Genomic DNA, 14,959 nt, shown 5'->3' with positions numbered 1-14,959 from the left:
GAAGTTTGTACTTTTTGACTAACATCTCTTCATTTCCTCACTCTCAGCCCCTAGTAACCAAAATTTTACTCTGTTTCTATGAGTTTGGCTTTTTTAGATTCCATGGATAAAGGATATCATACAGTATTTGTCTTTGTCTGACTTATTTCACTTAGGATAATGCCCTCAAAATCCATCTGAATTGTCACAAATAACATGGTTTCCTTTTACTCATGGCTGAATTATATTCCATTGTATTTGTATTTCATGCGTTTTTTTTATCCATTCACCTATAGGCAGACACCTAGGCTGTTTCCATATCTGGGCTGTTGTTAATAATGCTTCAATTAAAATGGAAGTGCAGAAGTCTCTTAGAGATCCTGTTTTAAAGTCTTTTGGATGTATACCTAGAAGTTGGGTTGCTGAATCATATGGTAGTTCTATTTTTAATTTTTTTGAGGAACATCCATACATTTTTTCCATAGTGGCTGTACCAATTTACATTCCACCAACGGTATACAAGGGTTCCCTGTTCTTTACAATCTCACCAACACTTGTGTTGTCTTGTCTTTTTTATGATAGCCATTCTAACAGGTGTGAGGTAATATCTCATTTGGTTTTGATTTTAATTTCCATGATGACTAGTGATGTTGAGCACCTTTTCATGTAACTGTTGGCCATTTGTATGTCTTCTTTAGAAAAATGTCTATTCAGATCCTCTGCCAATTTTTAAATCAGATTTATTTTTTTTCTATTGAGTTATATGTTTTCTTAATATATTTTGTATATTAACTCCTAGCAGGTATATTGTTTGCAAATATTTCCTCTCATTCTATAGGCTGCCTTTTCATTTTGTTGATGGTTTCTTCTGCTGTGAAAAAATATTTTAGTTTAATGTAGTCCCACTTATTAATTTTGTTTTTGTTGCTTGTGCTTTTGGTTTCATATCCAAAAAGTCATTGTCAAAATCAGTATCAAGGGGTGTTTTCCTATGTTGTCTTCTAGGAGTTTTCTGGTTTCAGTTCATATGTTCAAGTCTTTAATTCAGTTACATTTAATTTTTGTGAGTAGTATCAGATGGGGGTATAATTTCATTTTTATGCACGTGATTATCCAGTTTTCCCAGCACCATTCATAAACAGACTATCCTTTCCCCATTGAGTGTCTTGGCTCCCTTGTCAAATATTAGTTGATTGTGTATGCAAAAGGTTTATTTCTGGGCTCCTGATTCTGTTACATTAGCCTATGTGTCTATTTCTATTCCAGGACCATATTGTTTCGAAACAGTAGCTTTGTAGTATATTTCGAAATCAGGAAGTGTGATACCGCAACTTTTTTCTTCTTTCTCAAGATTGCTTTGGCTATTTGAGGTCTTTTGTGATTCCATACAAATTTGAGATTTTTAAAAAATTCTGTGAAAAATACCATTGAAATTTTTATATGGAATGCATTGAATCTATCCATGGCTTTCGGGATATGGACATTTTAACAATACTAATACTCTGACTATGAACATGGGCTATCTTTCCATTTGTGTCTTCTTCAATTTATGTCATCAGTCTTATAATTTTCTACAGATCTTTCATCTTTTTGATTAAATTTATTCCTAAGTATTTTATTGTTTTTGATTCTATTGTGAATGGCATACTTTTCTTTGTTTCTTTTTCAGATAATTTGTTTTTAATAGATAGAAATGCTACTGATTTTTGTATGTTGATTTTGTATCCTGCAACTTTACTGAATTTCTTGATTAGATCTAAAAGCTTTTGGTGGAATCTTTAGGATTTTCTGTATGTTAGATCATATCGTATCATCTGCAAATAAAGACAATTTTACTTTTTCTTTTCTGATTTTGATTCTACCTATGTATTTTCCTGATCGCTCTGGCTAGGACCTCCATTACTATGTTGAGGAGAAGAGTTGAGAGTGAGCACCCTTGTCTTGTTCCTGATCTTAGAAGAAAAGTTTTCAACCTTTCACCATTGAGTATGATGTTAACTGTGGGCTTGTCAAATATGGCCTTTATTGTGTTGAAGTATTTTCTTTGCATACCCAATATGTTGAGAGTTTTTGTCACGAGAGTTATTTTCATGTAGAGAGTACATCTCTCAATGATCATCTATTGAGATGATCATATAATGTATGTCTTGTATTATATTGTGGTGTATCACATATAGTGATTTGTATATGTTGAACCATCCTTGTATACTAGGGATAAATCCTGCTTGATTGTGGTGTATGATCCTTTTATTGTGCTGTTGAATTCAATTTTGCTAACATTTTGTTGAGAATTTTTGCATCTATATTTATCGAGTAATTTGATATGTAGTTTTCTTGTAGTTTCCTTATCTGGTTTTTGTATCAGGGTAATGCTGGCCTCATACAATTAATTAGAGAGTGTTCCCTTGTCTTCATTCTGGAATTTTTGAAGAATTTGACCAACGAGTTGGTATTATTTTTTCTTTAAATATTTAATAGAATTAACCAGTAAAACCATCTGGTGTTGGGCTTTTCGGTGTTGTTGGAGGTTTTTAATTACTGAGTCAGATTTCTTACTCATTATTGGACTGTTTAGATTTTCTTTTTATTTATGATTCAGGTTTGTTATATTGTGTGTTTCTAGAAAGGAACATATTCATTTCTTCTATGTTATCCAATTTGTTGAAGTATAATTGTTCATAGTAGTTTCTCATGATATTTTGTATTTCTGTGGCATCAGTTGTAATGTATCCTCTTTCATTTTATGTATTTTAGTATTCTCTTCTTTTATTCTTAGTTTAGCTAAAAGTTTGTCAATTTGGTTTATATTTTCAAAAAAAAACCCAATAAGCTCTTAGTTTCATTCATCTTTTTAAATGTTATTTTGGCCTCTGTTTTATTTATTTCTGCTCTGATCTTTATTTCTTTCCTCTGGTAACTTTGGGCTTAGTTTGTTTTTCTAGTTTCTTAAGGTGTAAAATTAAGTTGTTTGTTTGAGATTTTTCTTTTGTTAATGTAGGTGTTCATCATTATAAACTCCCTCTTAAAAATGCTTTGCACCAAGCAATAAGTTTTGGTATATCGTGTTTCCATTTTTGTCTGTTTCAAGATATTTGTGGATTCTGTTTTTTTCTTCTTTGACCCATTGGCTGTGAGGGCATATGTTGTTTGATTTCCACATATTGGTGAATTTTCCAGGTTTCTTCTCGTTTTTGATTGTTAGCTTCATTCTGCTATGGTCAAAAAGATACTTGGTATGACTTCAATCTTCTTAAGTTTCCTAAAACTTGTTTTGTGATCTGTCATATGATGTACATTAGATAATGTTTTATTTGCACTTGAGAAAAATGTGTATTCTGCTGTTATTGGATGGGATGTTCTGTATTTGTTAGTTCCATTTGATCTAAAGCATCAACAACTGTGTCATCTTTGGTGAACACTGTGGGTGGTCTGCAGTAGCTGCAAGCACTGTTGGTGTTCTCAGTTGTGCTTTCATGTCCAGTGGCTGGGGACCAAAGCAGGAAGTGCTAGTGGTGTGCACACACTTGGCTTCAGGGACCAGCTGCAGGTGTCTATATGGTGTCAGGGGCAGGTTGCAAACACACCTGTAGTGGTGGGGGCCAGAACAGACAGCCAGGGCAGGGGACAACTACAGGCTCATTGGCAGCTGCATTACCCTGGCTGTCTGTGTACTTTCACATTGCTGCATAATCTCCCCCGGGCATGTGCACTGCAGTGGAGACCAGTGGTGTGCATTATAAACCTCCCTCTTATAAAGACGAGCAGCGTGCAAAAGCACAGCTGGAGGGGTTATCCCCGAGTATGCACATGGGTGGGGGTTGGTTGTGCAAATCTAGGCTGGAGTCTGGCAACCAACCAGCCACAGAGGCCTGGGTTGGCTTTCAGTGCTGTTCCCAGACTCCAGCTGGTGGGGGTTAAGGGGTAGAGACAGGGAAGGACTTGGTTGGCTGGAAACGGTGAATGCAAATACCTGTGGGGTGAAAGCTGGGGAAATCTGCCAGGAAGTCACAGAAGCTATGTAGGCTGTTGGTTCCTTCTGTGGTGAAAGTTGTTGGGTTTATCTATAAAGCAGGTCACTGTGAATTGTGATCACTAGTGTTTTATGGCAGCTACTGGTAGCCTCGGCTTTTCTTCCTTTTCCTTGCTGTCTCTATATATCTTAGCTTTGCCAATCGGTGTGGGGTGAAACCAAAGAAGCTCCCTCATGTGGTGCCTCAAAAGGCTGGGAAAGCTGGCCACTCACCCTACTCTCTCTTTCCCAGTGAGCGGAACCCTTTCTAGCTGTGAAATTCCCTCTTGGCACTAAGCAATTCTGGCTTTGGGGATGAGATGATGCAGGCAAAGTGAAGCTGTATTCCTTCTCTTTTTGTGTAGTTATTCTCAGGTTTTTTGTTCTACTGGGTTGCTAAAGTTTCTTGAGTGGACCCCAGAGCTCACCCAGAGCTGCTTTTGTCCATGGACAGCTGTGTAAGTGTTGATGTTTGCTGCAGGGGTGAAGGCTGGGTTCTCCTATGTCACCTCCCTGTTTCTTTGTATGCCTTGTGATCTTTAACTGAAAATTGGGCATTTAAAAATACAGCCACTTCTTCCCATCTTTGCTGACTAGCTCCATGAGGTGGAGGATATCCCCTAACCAGGCCAGTGTGAAGGGTTAAGGCATTCTTAGGCCTTTTCTGGGCATGTATCTTTTCTGGACCTGTGCGTGTGCTTTCTTCCCAATATTCTTGTATACACAGCTGTTTTTAAATGTCTGAATTCCCCTTAGTCTCATCCCTGCTTCTTCATCTCTGCTTAGATACTCTTTTGCCTGTACTCTCTTGACCTTACTTGTTCGTCTTCTGTAGTCCCCTTGTAGTTGTGCACATGCCGGGTGCCCACCACTGCCATCCATGGCTTTCATCCTTCTATCCAAGCTATGCTGCCATTCCTGTCTGAGCTCTGGGTCAGGTGAGACAGAAACTAGTTTCTTGGGCATCCAAAAAGCCAGAATGTTGCCAACATTTTCCCTAGGGAACCTAGAATCAGATGCCTCTTCCACACCATGCCATGTTCAAGGAGGGGTGGGGCAAGGTTGATCAAAAACCCTCAACATTTCCTGCCATTTTGAGTGTGGGTTTTTTTTCTTGATTTGAGGGTTCACTTTGTTGTTGCAGACCCTTGACCAATTTCCAGAGCTCCCCCAAAGCTATTTTAGTCAGTCTCTAGTTGTTTATTTGATGTTTCCTTGGGGGGAAAAGGGCTTGGAGCTTCCTATTCCACCATCTTGCTGACATTATTTGAGACACAAATTCTTAAGCACACATAGAATATTTACAAATATAGGTTATATACCAGTTCAAAATCAGGTTTCAACAAATGTCAAAAAATAAGTATTACAATATACAGAAACTTTTCTTGCTATAAGGCAATTAAGGTCAGACTTGATCATGTAACGAAGCTGCTACAAATTTCAAATCTCACAACAATTATCTCTTAGGTAAAAAGGAAATTAAACTCAAGCTATCTTTAAGAATGAAAGTGGCATAACGTCATGTCGATTGAAAAGCAAAACAAAACAGATAAACAAAAATTTTAAGTATTTAGAATTTAATCACCACAACAAAAACTACACATAAAAGTTTGTGGATTGTAGCTAAAATGGGATGTAGAGGGAAATTTATGGTGTTAAACGCCAATATTAGAAAATTAATGAGCCAAACAACACTACTGCATCTCTAATATGTCAAACAATGTCTGTTACACACTAGCAACACAAATATTTCTTGAGTGAATTATTGAATGAATCTAACTTAAGAAATTATATGGAGAATATAAAATAAACCTGAAGAAAATAGCAAAGAACAAAATAGATATATTGAATAGAAAATAAAGATATAATAGTCAAAAGTTTGTTCTTTCGAAAGTCTAAGAGACAAACCTAGTTCAAATATGATAGTCAAATTACATATTGAATACCCTGGTGCTTATTGTTTCTAGCTAGGCTGAATGAAAACGAGAGCCAGCATTTACCTCTGAGTGTTTGTTTAAAGGCCCAGATTCAAATGCTCGTATGCCCAGACAGTCTCTCTTTTACCATTCTCCTATGGATGAGGAATAACAGGACATTAATGTGATAACCTTGCTTGATCTGTTTCCCAACTAGGTTTGTCTCCAACTGTAGGAACCAAGTAGGAATCAGTCATGAGAACCAACAGCAGATGAGTTCAGGAGTTTGTTCAATGCAGCATTAAGATATGGGGATTGAGAGCTTCAGAGTCCCAGATCCACTCTGTTGGTCATTTACATTAGCCTCTATATGTCCTATAACAAAATCATTGGTGTTGACCCATCTTGGAAGGCTGTTGTAGACTATGTTAGACTAATACTCACTTTAGTGGTGGGCGGGTGGTTGATGGCCAGCAGAGAGCTGTCAGTGGTGGCTGGAGAAGTAGCAGCATCAATAGTGAAGACACACAGGACACACTGCCTCACAGCTCATAATCAGGACTTCTGACCACTCAGCGATTGTATTAAACCATCACTTCCAGGTTTACTCATCTTGATTTGGTATCTTGAGCAATCAATTGTCATTTCCATTTTAACCTATTCTACTTTTGTGGGTATGCTTCCTAACTCCCTTAGCGGCATTCATTTACTCAGTAATCCATTCATTCAACAAGTATTTATTGAACATCTACTCTCTGCCAGGTCTGCTATGGATACAATAGTGAATACTACACTGTCCTCCTTGTTTGAAGGAAATGTCTTTAATGGGATTGCTTTCTGCCTATTCCTCGCAGGATCAATGTACAACCATGATTTTGCACTGGGTCTTTAAATAGCACCATGATTTGTAGTTCTGACCACTTTTTGCATGCTAGTCCATTAATATTGCAGGTTACATTCCCTCCCTTGGAACCCCAAAATTTCCAGGTAAAGTAGAGCCTGGAATCCAAAACATATACAAATATGTGCTGAATGTGGCAGGATCCACAAAAGAAATGGCAGCAGGGCCATCAAACTATGCAGCCCAGGACACACAGCTGGGAAATGTAGAATTCCCAGAGCTCAGCAGGCATCAGGTAGAGTTGAGGGGCTTGTCTGAGAAGAAGCACTGATGCAGCGCTCATGTTGGAGCCTGAGCTGCAATGGAGTCCACTGACATTAACCAGAAGCTGGCTATCACATGCACTGAGAGTGCAAAGCATATATGGGTCTTTGCTGCCACCCTCACACTTGGAATTTCATTGTCCAAATCAAATGTGGATGCCATGGTTGGCTCTGGCTCAAATTTTTATTATGATAAAGCAGTGTGTCTCAGAGCAAGCAGAGGCTATTTATTCTGAGCTTGATGTAGGTTTTGGTCTTAAAATGTTGAGAACACCCCAAAAAACACATTTATGTGAATCATATTTATTAATGTTTAGTGTAATAGAAACTAAAACTGAGACTTTTAAAGAGCTATTAATTAAATCTTAAATAACAATAAATCCATTGCATGTGAAACATAAAGTGTTTTAATGAAAAATAACTGTTTTTCAAAATGTTAGGAGAGTGCATTGTTTTATGTTTCTAATGTCTGGCTTAATAGAAAACAGCTGGATGCTGATAACTGCTGCTGTGTTCAATCCATGGCGGTATCCAGTGTTATGTAGCCTCTGGAACTCTACTGCACACTTGTGAGGGCAAGAGTGGAAAAGGCAGATAATGTCTTCATATTATTATGAAAATAGTTTTGCCTTTGTGGACCTCCTGGAAAGGTCCCAGGCCCTCCCAGGAGAACTTAGACCACACTTTGCGAATCATTGTTCTGGAATCTCACAAGGCTGACAAGGTGTTTTCAACCTATGTCAATATTTCTTAGACTTTTCCACCTAAGTTCCAAATGAATAGAAGAAAACAAAAGTATAACTCAAGAATCTAGGTGAAAACAGCTCACCTCACCAAAGCAGCATGCAACTTTTAAAAATATTGTTATTTTCTATTAAAAATTCATTCACATTTTACATTCAATTCCACAATGTACATGTGTTTGTTTTAAGTTGGCCCTTTCTTCCCTAATCATTGAAACATTAACCTCCAAGAGGATGCCCGTGTTCATCCTGTGGTTTATTATACTTCCTGACACACTGAATCCAGTGTGAGACATTAGGGACTTCAAAATGACATTAAGTGGTGGGAGCTATTTAGTCCCATTTTAGGAAGCTAGAGCCTAGAGAGGTTAAATAACTTTGTGGAAATAAGCAAAGATCAATCAAGTGAGAACAAGCAGAGGCTATTTATTCTGAGCTTGATGTAACAAAGGAGTTAGCCACTGTCACATGTGTTTTGGCAGAGACTCAAAGGCAGGCACAGGAATGGGAAAGCTTTATAGTGGAAAAAGGGAAGGCTTCAGGTGTGCCCTGATTAGAGGTTGTTGGCAGTGGGCAGCTGGAGGCAGGCTAACTAGAAGTGGGGTGTCCTACGTGACTGGTTAGAGGTACATATTTGGCTTTCTCTGGGTAGTCCTAAGTTGGAAGCAGGCACCAAAATTGGAGAAATTAAGTCATTTATTAATCAAGTCCTGGCCATTTGGAGCTGACTGTTTCAGGAGTATATTGTTTGGCTTCCTAAACCGTCACTAGAGATAGCAATCTGACTTCCTAAAGTCTGACTGACAGCAGGTTGGGTTCCTGGTCTGATTATTGTAAAGGGTTGGTTTCCTGGGCAGGTTGGCGCAGATAGGGGTTAGAGTTCTATTTATCTGTATGGTCTGGATGTTGTCTATATGTATATTCATCGTCTCAGCTTGCTAAAGGTTATGAGGCCAGCCAGTGGCTTTCCCATACCCCACACAGGCTGCCTGGAACCCCAGTAAAATAACCATCAACACCATCTTCTACCCAAACATTGCCCTCATTCTTTTTCAGTGACTTTCTGTTCTATTCTAAATGTACTTGTTGGCTCTAATTAAAACAGGATACATTTTTGGTGAGGCCAACTCTATTCTTGAGATACTTATATATAAATAGATTAAAATCCTCACTCTAGACCCAAAGTTTCAGTTCATTTACAATATGTAGGATGGTGGGGAGGGAGAGGGAGTTCATTTTCCCCAGGGCCTGGTCCACAGAATACAAAATTTTGTTTAGTTTGGATGGTGTAGCATGGCCCAATAGTTCCTAAAAAAATGGAGGACAGAAGAAAAGAGATGTTTATCACAGACATGTGCCCAGACTGTATCCATGGGCTGCAGCATTGAGGGGTGGTTGGTGTTCTGTCTTTCTTACCTTTAGGTGCAGCAGCTGGCAGAAAGCAGGGCAATTAATATTAAGTAATTAGGTAGCCATAAGTGAATGGATATGTTAAGCAGGACAAGATTTAGAAAATGATACTGTGTTATTATCGTGGCTGACAAACTGCAAAGGATTGGAGCCCAAGAACACTCAGGGACAGAGTCCCAAAGAGACACGCAGGGACCTGTTCTTTTTCTAATGTGGAGTGCCACCATCGAGTGTTAGGAATTATATCATTTCACATCCAAAGGGTGTGACCTTCAAAAGGTGACATGAAAGAATATTATCTGGGAAAAGTTTTATTCTAGGTTTTCAGTGCAATCTCCTAGATTAAAACAAGGGAGATAATGAAGTGATTTATCCTTGCAAAGAAAGTTGAAGAGGTCCTTAAACATATTACCCTGCCTAATTATTAGCAAAGGGTGAGCATTACAATGTTTCTTTCTGGGCCCTAGTGAGATTCCTGTGGTTGTATCTGACCTACTGCCACCAATGAAAAGGGCAACTGAGACAACTTCCTGGGAGCTGCTCTTTACATGTTTGCTTTTAAATATTTTGGGGTGCAGCCAAAATGGAGTATGTTTTGATAATTACACCCATGGTCTTTGTCATAGCAGAGATGAGGGACCTAGAATCTCGTATTACTTGCTGGATCTCCTGAGAGATTTGCTTTCTTTCCTGATTGTCTTCATTTCCCTGACTCTTTAAACTGCTTTCCACCTTCCCGTTCTAGCCCATCTTTGAGAAAGGGTTGTTCTACAATTTTGATTTTGAAGCCAGAGCACTGGGATGGTGGATACCGATTGTTCCAAAGGAAACAATATACTTGAAGGTAAAATTTGATTGGTCTATTTAAAAACAAAGTAGAGGAGAAAAGGTCCAGTGGTGAGGTTAGCCCTTGAATTTTGGTGGTCAGCGCTTGCAGCTCATTCTGTACCACAGAGCAGGCAACTTCTCCTTGGTTTCCTCATCGATAATAGAAACTTACCACTCTAGTCACCACAAGTGACTCTTAGGACAGAGAAAGTAATGGCAAGGTATGTATTTTGTAACCATACATGTGCTTATTATTATGCTGAACAATATTAGGAATCACTTTCAACTTATTTTAGAGTTCTGAGGTGGAGTGCTTCTAATCGCAAGACCTAGGTGTGATCGTGGCAAAGTGCCCAGATGGGTGACTGAAAAATGAAGGGTAGGGCCAGGGATCTTGCAGGTCCCTTCCAGTAGGTTAAATGATGAAAATAAAATCAAATCACTTCAGCATTGCAAAAGCTCCGATGTGCTAAACAGCTTCAGGAAATGAGGCAAAGGGGTCTTCCTATTTATGCTTGCCCTGTGGAGTCTGAAGACTCTGAGCTGAGGTGAAATCTTGCTTCCCTAACATGAGAGCTGGTCTCAAACTCTTTTTTGAATTTGAGGTCCAGGCACCTTCTGAGCATCTCAGAGGAGTGAGTTTAGACTGAAGGGAAATGAGTCTTCACCAGGGACAAAGATGAGATTGTTGCTTCCAGTTTTTCCTTCTGAAGTCTTTCATAAGTTCTCCAATGGCTATCAAAGGCAAAACTCTGTGTTACGTTCATAGCTTCACTTCTGGTGGGCCAATCTACATTTCCAGAAGATTTATCTGTTGTAGTTTACCAACCTTCCCTCTCCTACAACCCAATAATGATTCAAGGGCAGGAGTTGGCCAAAGTAACACTTCCCAGTGTTTGTCATACCCACCCAGCAATCCCACCCCCCACCTTGCATCAGATAGTAATGTGAAATAAATGAAGACCAGTCAGATGAGAACAAGCAAAGGCTATTTATTCCAAACTCCCTATAGCAAGTGAGTCAGTCATCATCAATTGCATTTGGGCAGAGACCCAGGCAGAAATAGAAGTGGGAAAGCTTTATAGTGGAAAAAGGGAAGGTTTGGGGAGTGCCCTGGTTGACATGGGGAAGCTGTAGGTGGGCTAACTAAAAGTGGGGTGTCCTGTGTAATTGGTTAGTGCTGATACCATGTTTCCCCGAAAATAAGACCTAGCCGGATAATCAGCTTTAATGCTTCTTTTGGAGCAAAAATTAATATAAGACCGAGTCTTATATTATTATTTTACATTATATATTATATTATATTGTATTATATTATATTCTATTAAAGACTGGGTCTTACAGTAAAATAGGACCAGGGCTTATATTAATTTTTGCTCCAAAAGACACATTAGAGCTGATGGTCCGGCTAGGTCTTATTTTCGGGGAAACACGGTATTTGGCTTGCTTAGGTTGGTCCTAAGTTGGAAGTAGGGACAATAATTAGGAAAGCTGTCAGTGTTAATCTAAGTGCTGGCCTTTGGAGCTGATTGTCACAGGGGTTATTGTTTGGCTTCCTGAACTGTCACCACAGATAAAACAGTTTGACTTCCTGTAAGTCCTGGTCTGATTATTGTAGATAAGGGGTTGGTTTCCTGAGGTGGTTACTACAGGTTGCGGATCAGAGTTCTGTTTTTATATATAGTCTGGCCATTGCCCACTTGTTTATTCAGTCTCCCAGTAACGAAGGGTGACAAAGGAGGACATGGGCTAAATGGCTTCATGGAAGGTGTCCTCTAAAGAACAGGAGAAAGAAGAGTTTGCACTCCCTCCACTTATGGCTTCTTGGCCACAGCTGGCCAGCAAACTGGAGTACTTTAAAAGGAAATGGAATAGACTAAATTAATAACTGCTATTTCAGATATTTTAAAGCATTTCATTAAGTGGAAATAAACATTCAAACTTTCCTTAAAAAGTGAAATAATTTCCTAAACTTAAGAATAGGATTTGGGCTGAACTTAAAAGCTTCAGGAAAGAAGTAGCTTTTCTGACCTGCAACTTTATAATATACTGAATATAATTTTTTGAAAACCAAAGCAAATCTCTGGGTCTCTTTGGGGCAGACTGCCCTTGATGACCTCAACTCCCACCTCCTGGGACCTCTGGGGAATGGAATGGGCTGGACTGGGGCGAGAGTAAGACTTAGGTTTCTTGCACAACCTTTTTGTACAGCTTGGGACTTTTTTTTAACATGTGGCATTTCTTTTATAAACATATACTACTTTTATAATCCTTTAAAAATCTACTTAAAATCTCTCTACCAAAAAATCATGTCGACAGTGAGATAATGCACAAGTAAACATCTAGCATGGTGCCAGGTGGGGGTCAGATAAATACCAGTTACAGTAGTCGCCCCTTTTCTTCAGGGGATATGTTCCAAGACCCTCAGTGGATGCCTGAAACCTCATAGTACGAACCCTACATATACTATGTTTTTAGTACCGAACCCTATATATACTATGTTTTTTTCTATACATACATGTCTATAATAGTTTAACTTATAAATTAGTTATAAATTAGAGGTTAACAATAATTAATAAAATAGAACGATTATAATATACTGTAATAAGTTATGTGAATATGGTCTCTCTCTTGGCAAACTAGCACAAATTTCTTTTTCCTTCACAATTTCCTAGATAGAAGATTCGTTCTTACTTAGATCTTAGTAACCTGAGCAAATGATTGTTTTCTTTCCATATTGAGAACTTTCACCTTTTCCCCTTAAAGGAAGCACTTTAAGGCTTCTCTTTAGCATATCTGAATTGCCAGTGTTACTACACTGGTGTTTTGGGGCCATTGCTAATTAAAACAAGGGTTGCTTGAACCCAAGCACTGCAATACTGTTGCAGACCTGATAACCAAGATGGCTACTAAGTGACCAATCAGCGGGTGGCTTCGACAGTGTGGAGATGCTGGACGAAGGGATGTCTCATGTCCCAGGCAGGACGAGATTTCATCACGCTACTCAGAACAGTGCACAATTTAAATCTTATGAATTACTTCTGGAATTTTCATTTAGTATTTTTGGATCGCAGTTGACTGCGGTTAACTGAAACCATAGAATGTGAAAACGTGGATAAGGGAGAACTACTGTATTTAAGATCTCACCATGCCCCCTCAATGAGAAGGGGGTACTTGGCTTAAGAAATGAACTTCTAGTTGCCCCTTTGCTGGACTTACAATGCTTAAAGGGAAGAATAACATTATTAGTGCCGGTCCCAAGGGTATTATTTAAGGATAAGAAAAGGCTTCTTTCTGTTGGTCCAGTTATAGACTATATTTGAGTTATAGTTTGATGGACACCTAATGAGATTTAAGCTGGTGAAAAAAAAAAGGAAGGATGGAGTGAGTTAAGATACGGAGTTATATTGTCTAGGATTAAAAAACAAGTTGATTTTTTTTTTTTTTGTAATAAGATTATCCTTTATATTCTATATTCTCCATAATTTCCCCTTTCTGTACCCAGGGCCACTGCAGGCCCAAATACAGCCTTTCTGAGACTTAGTTACTTGCCCTCTCTGGGTGACATTGCCCGTGATCATGGTTTAGCAAGCAGAAGCCATCTTTATGCAATTAGACAAGGGACCTCTTCCACCTACCGGAAGCGGCTGGACACTGGCGCACCTGTCATGGTCAGCAGAGGTGGGCTGGTTCTCAGGTGCCCCCTGGCCTTCGGGCTTGGTGCCCTCTGTAGGGCTTAATCCCAACAACTCTATGCAGCAGCCCTGGCTGAATCCTCACCCCCACCTTTCCCCAGAAAAGCCATGTTTCAAAGTAAGTATAGGCTGCAAAAAACTATAATTTTAGACATAATCTATATAACATTTGTTATATGAGTTATATATAACTGGTAACTAGCAGGTATATACTTGCTCTTTCTTAAAAACATTAAGAGAATTAAATAGAGTAGACCCCAGTATTGTTTTTAAAATGATTTTATTAAAATGCTCATAATTATAAAAGGATATTAAAATGCAAGAAATCACAAAACATTATAAATTTTACATTGTATGCCACAGTGTATGAAGAGCATTATGAATATTTCAGTTCTGCTTTAGTTAAGCGACTCATACATTTTAAATTTTCAAACATCATAAAATATAATACAAACATGACAAAATGGTATAAGAAGTGTTTCAAGAAAAGAGCACATTCTGCCCCCCACTGTCATTGTGAATTAATGTTTTCTGAAACTAAAGATGCATGCGCAATTGAAAGGGAAGACTTTGGTGACAGTTTATCACATGGCCTTGTTTAGTTGACCAACAAAAAATGATAGCTTTCCCTTTCTAATGATATAAATATCTGAGGGACATTTCAAGAAAAATCCCCTGAGTGTTTTGGTCTAAGGCTTCCATTCATTAAAATTCACAGGCATTACAAAAGGATACAGAACAAAACCTTTCTAGTGGTTAACACTGGGCAGGCTTAGGGCCACATTTTCCCTTCATAGGTCCACCACCACACCCATCATTTTCCCAGGGGGTGCCGCCTCTGAGCACATGGACAGATCCAGCTCAGGACTGCCACAGACACAGCCCCACATTTTTCTTCACCACCGACAACTCAGCACCAGACTGACATTAACACTGTGGATGTCACGGTGATCCTGGGTCCCCAGTACAACTCAGCTGTTTGGGGAGTATTGGCGGTGTCATACATCATATCTGCTGCCTTTAAAAAGGTTGAGGTTTTTTCCCTTCCTGTCCACAGAAGCACATTTCAGACCATGGAAGCAATTTATGCAAGATGATTTAGGAAAACATAAATGCATAATTATTTTAAAGTTTTATATACAAGGAGATAAGGCAAAAACATTTCCTTTTCTATGCTTCCATAAGCAATGAATGATTGCCAAATCCAATAGCAGG

The sequence above is a fragment of the Rhinolophus ferrumequinum genome, chromosome 10 (genome assembly GCF_004115265.2).
Source record: "Rhinolophus ferrumequinum isolate MPI-CBG mRhiFer1 chromosome 10, mRhiFer1_v1.p, whole genome shotgun sequence".
Lineage (NCBI taxonomy): Eukaryota > Metazoa > Chordata > Mammalia > Chiroptera > Rhinolophidae > Rhinolophus > Rhinolophus ferrumequinum.
The sequence above is the reverse complement of the archived record's forward strand: the minus strand, read 5'-3'. Positions refer to the sequence as shown.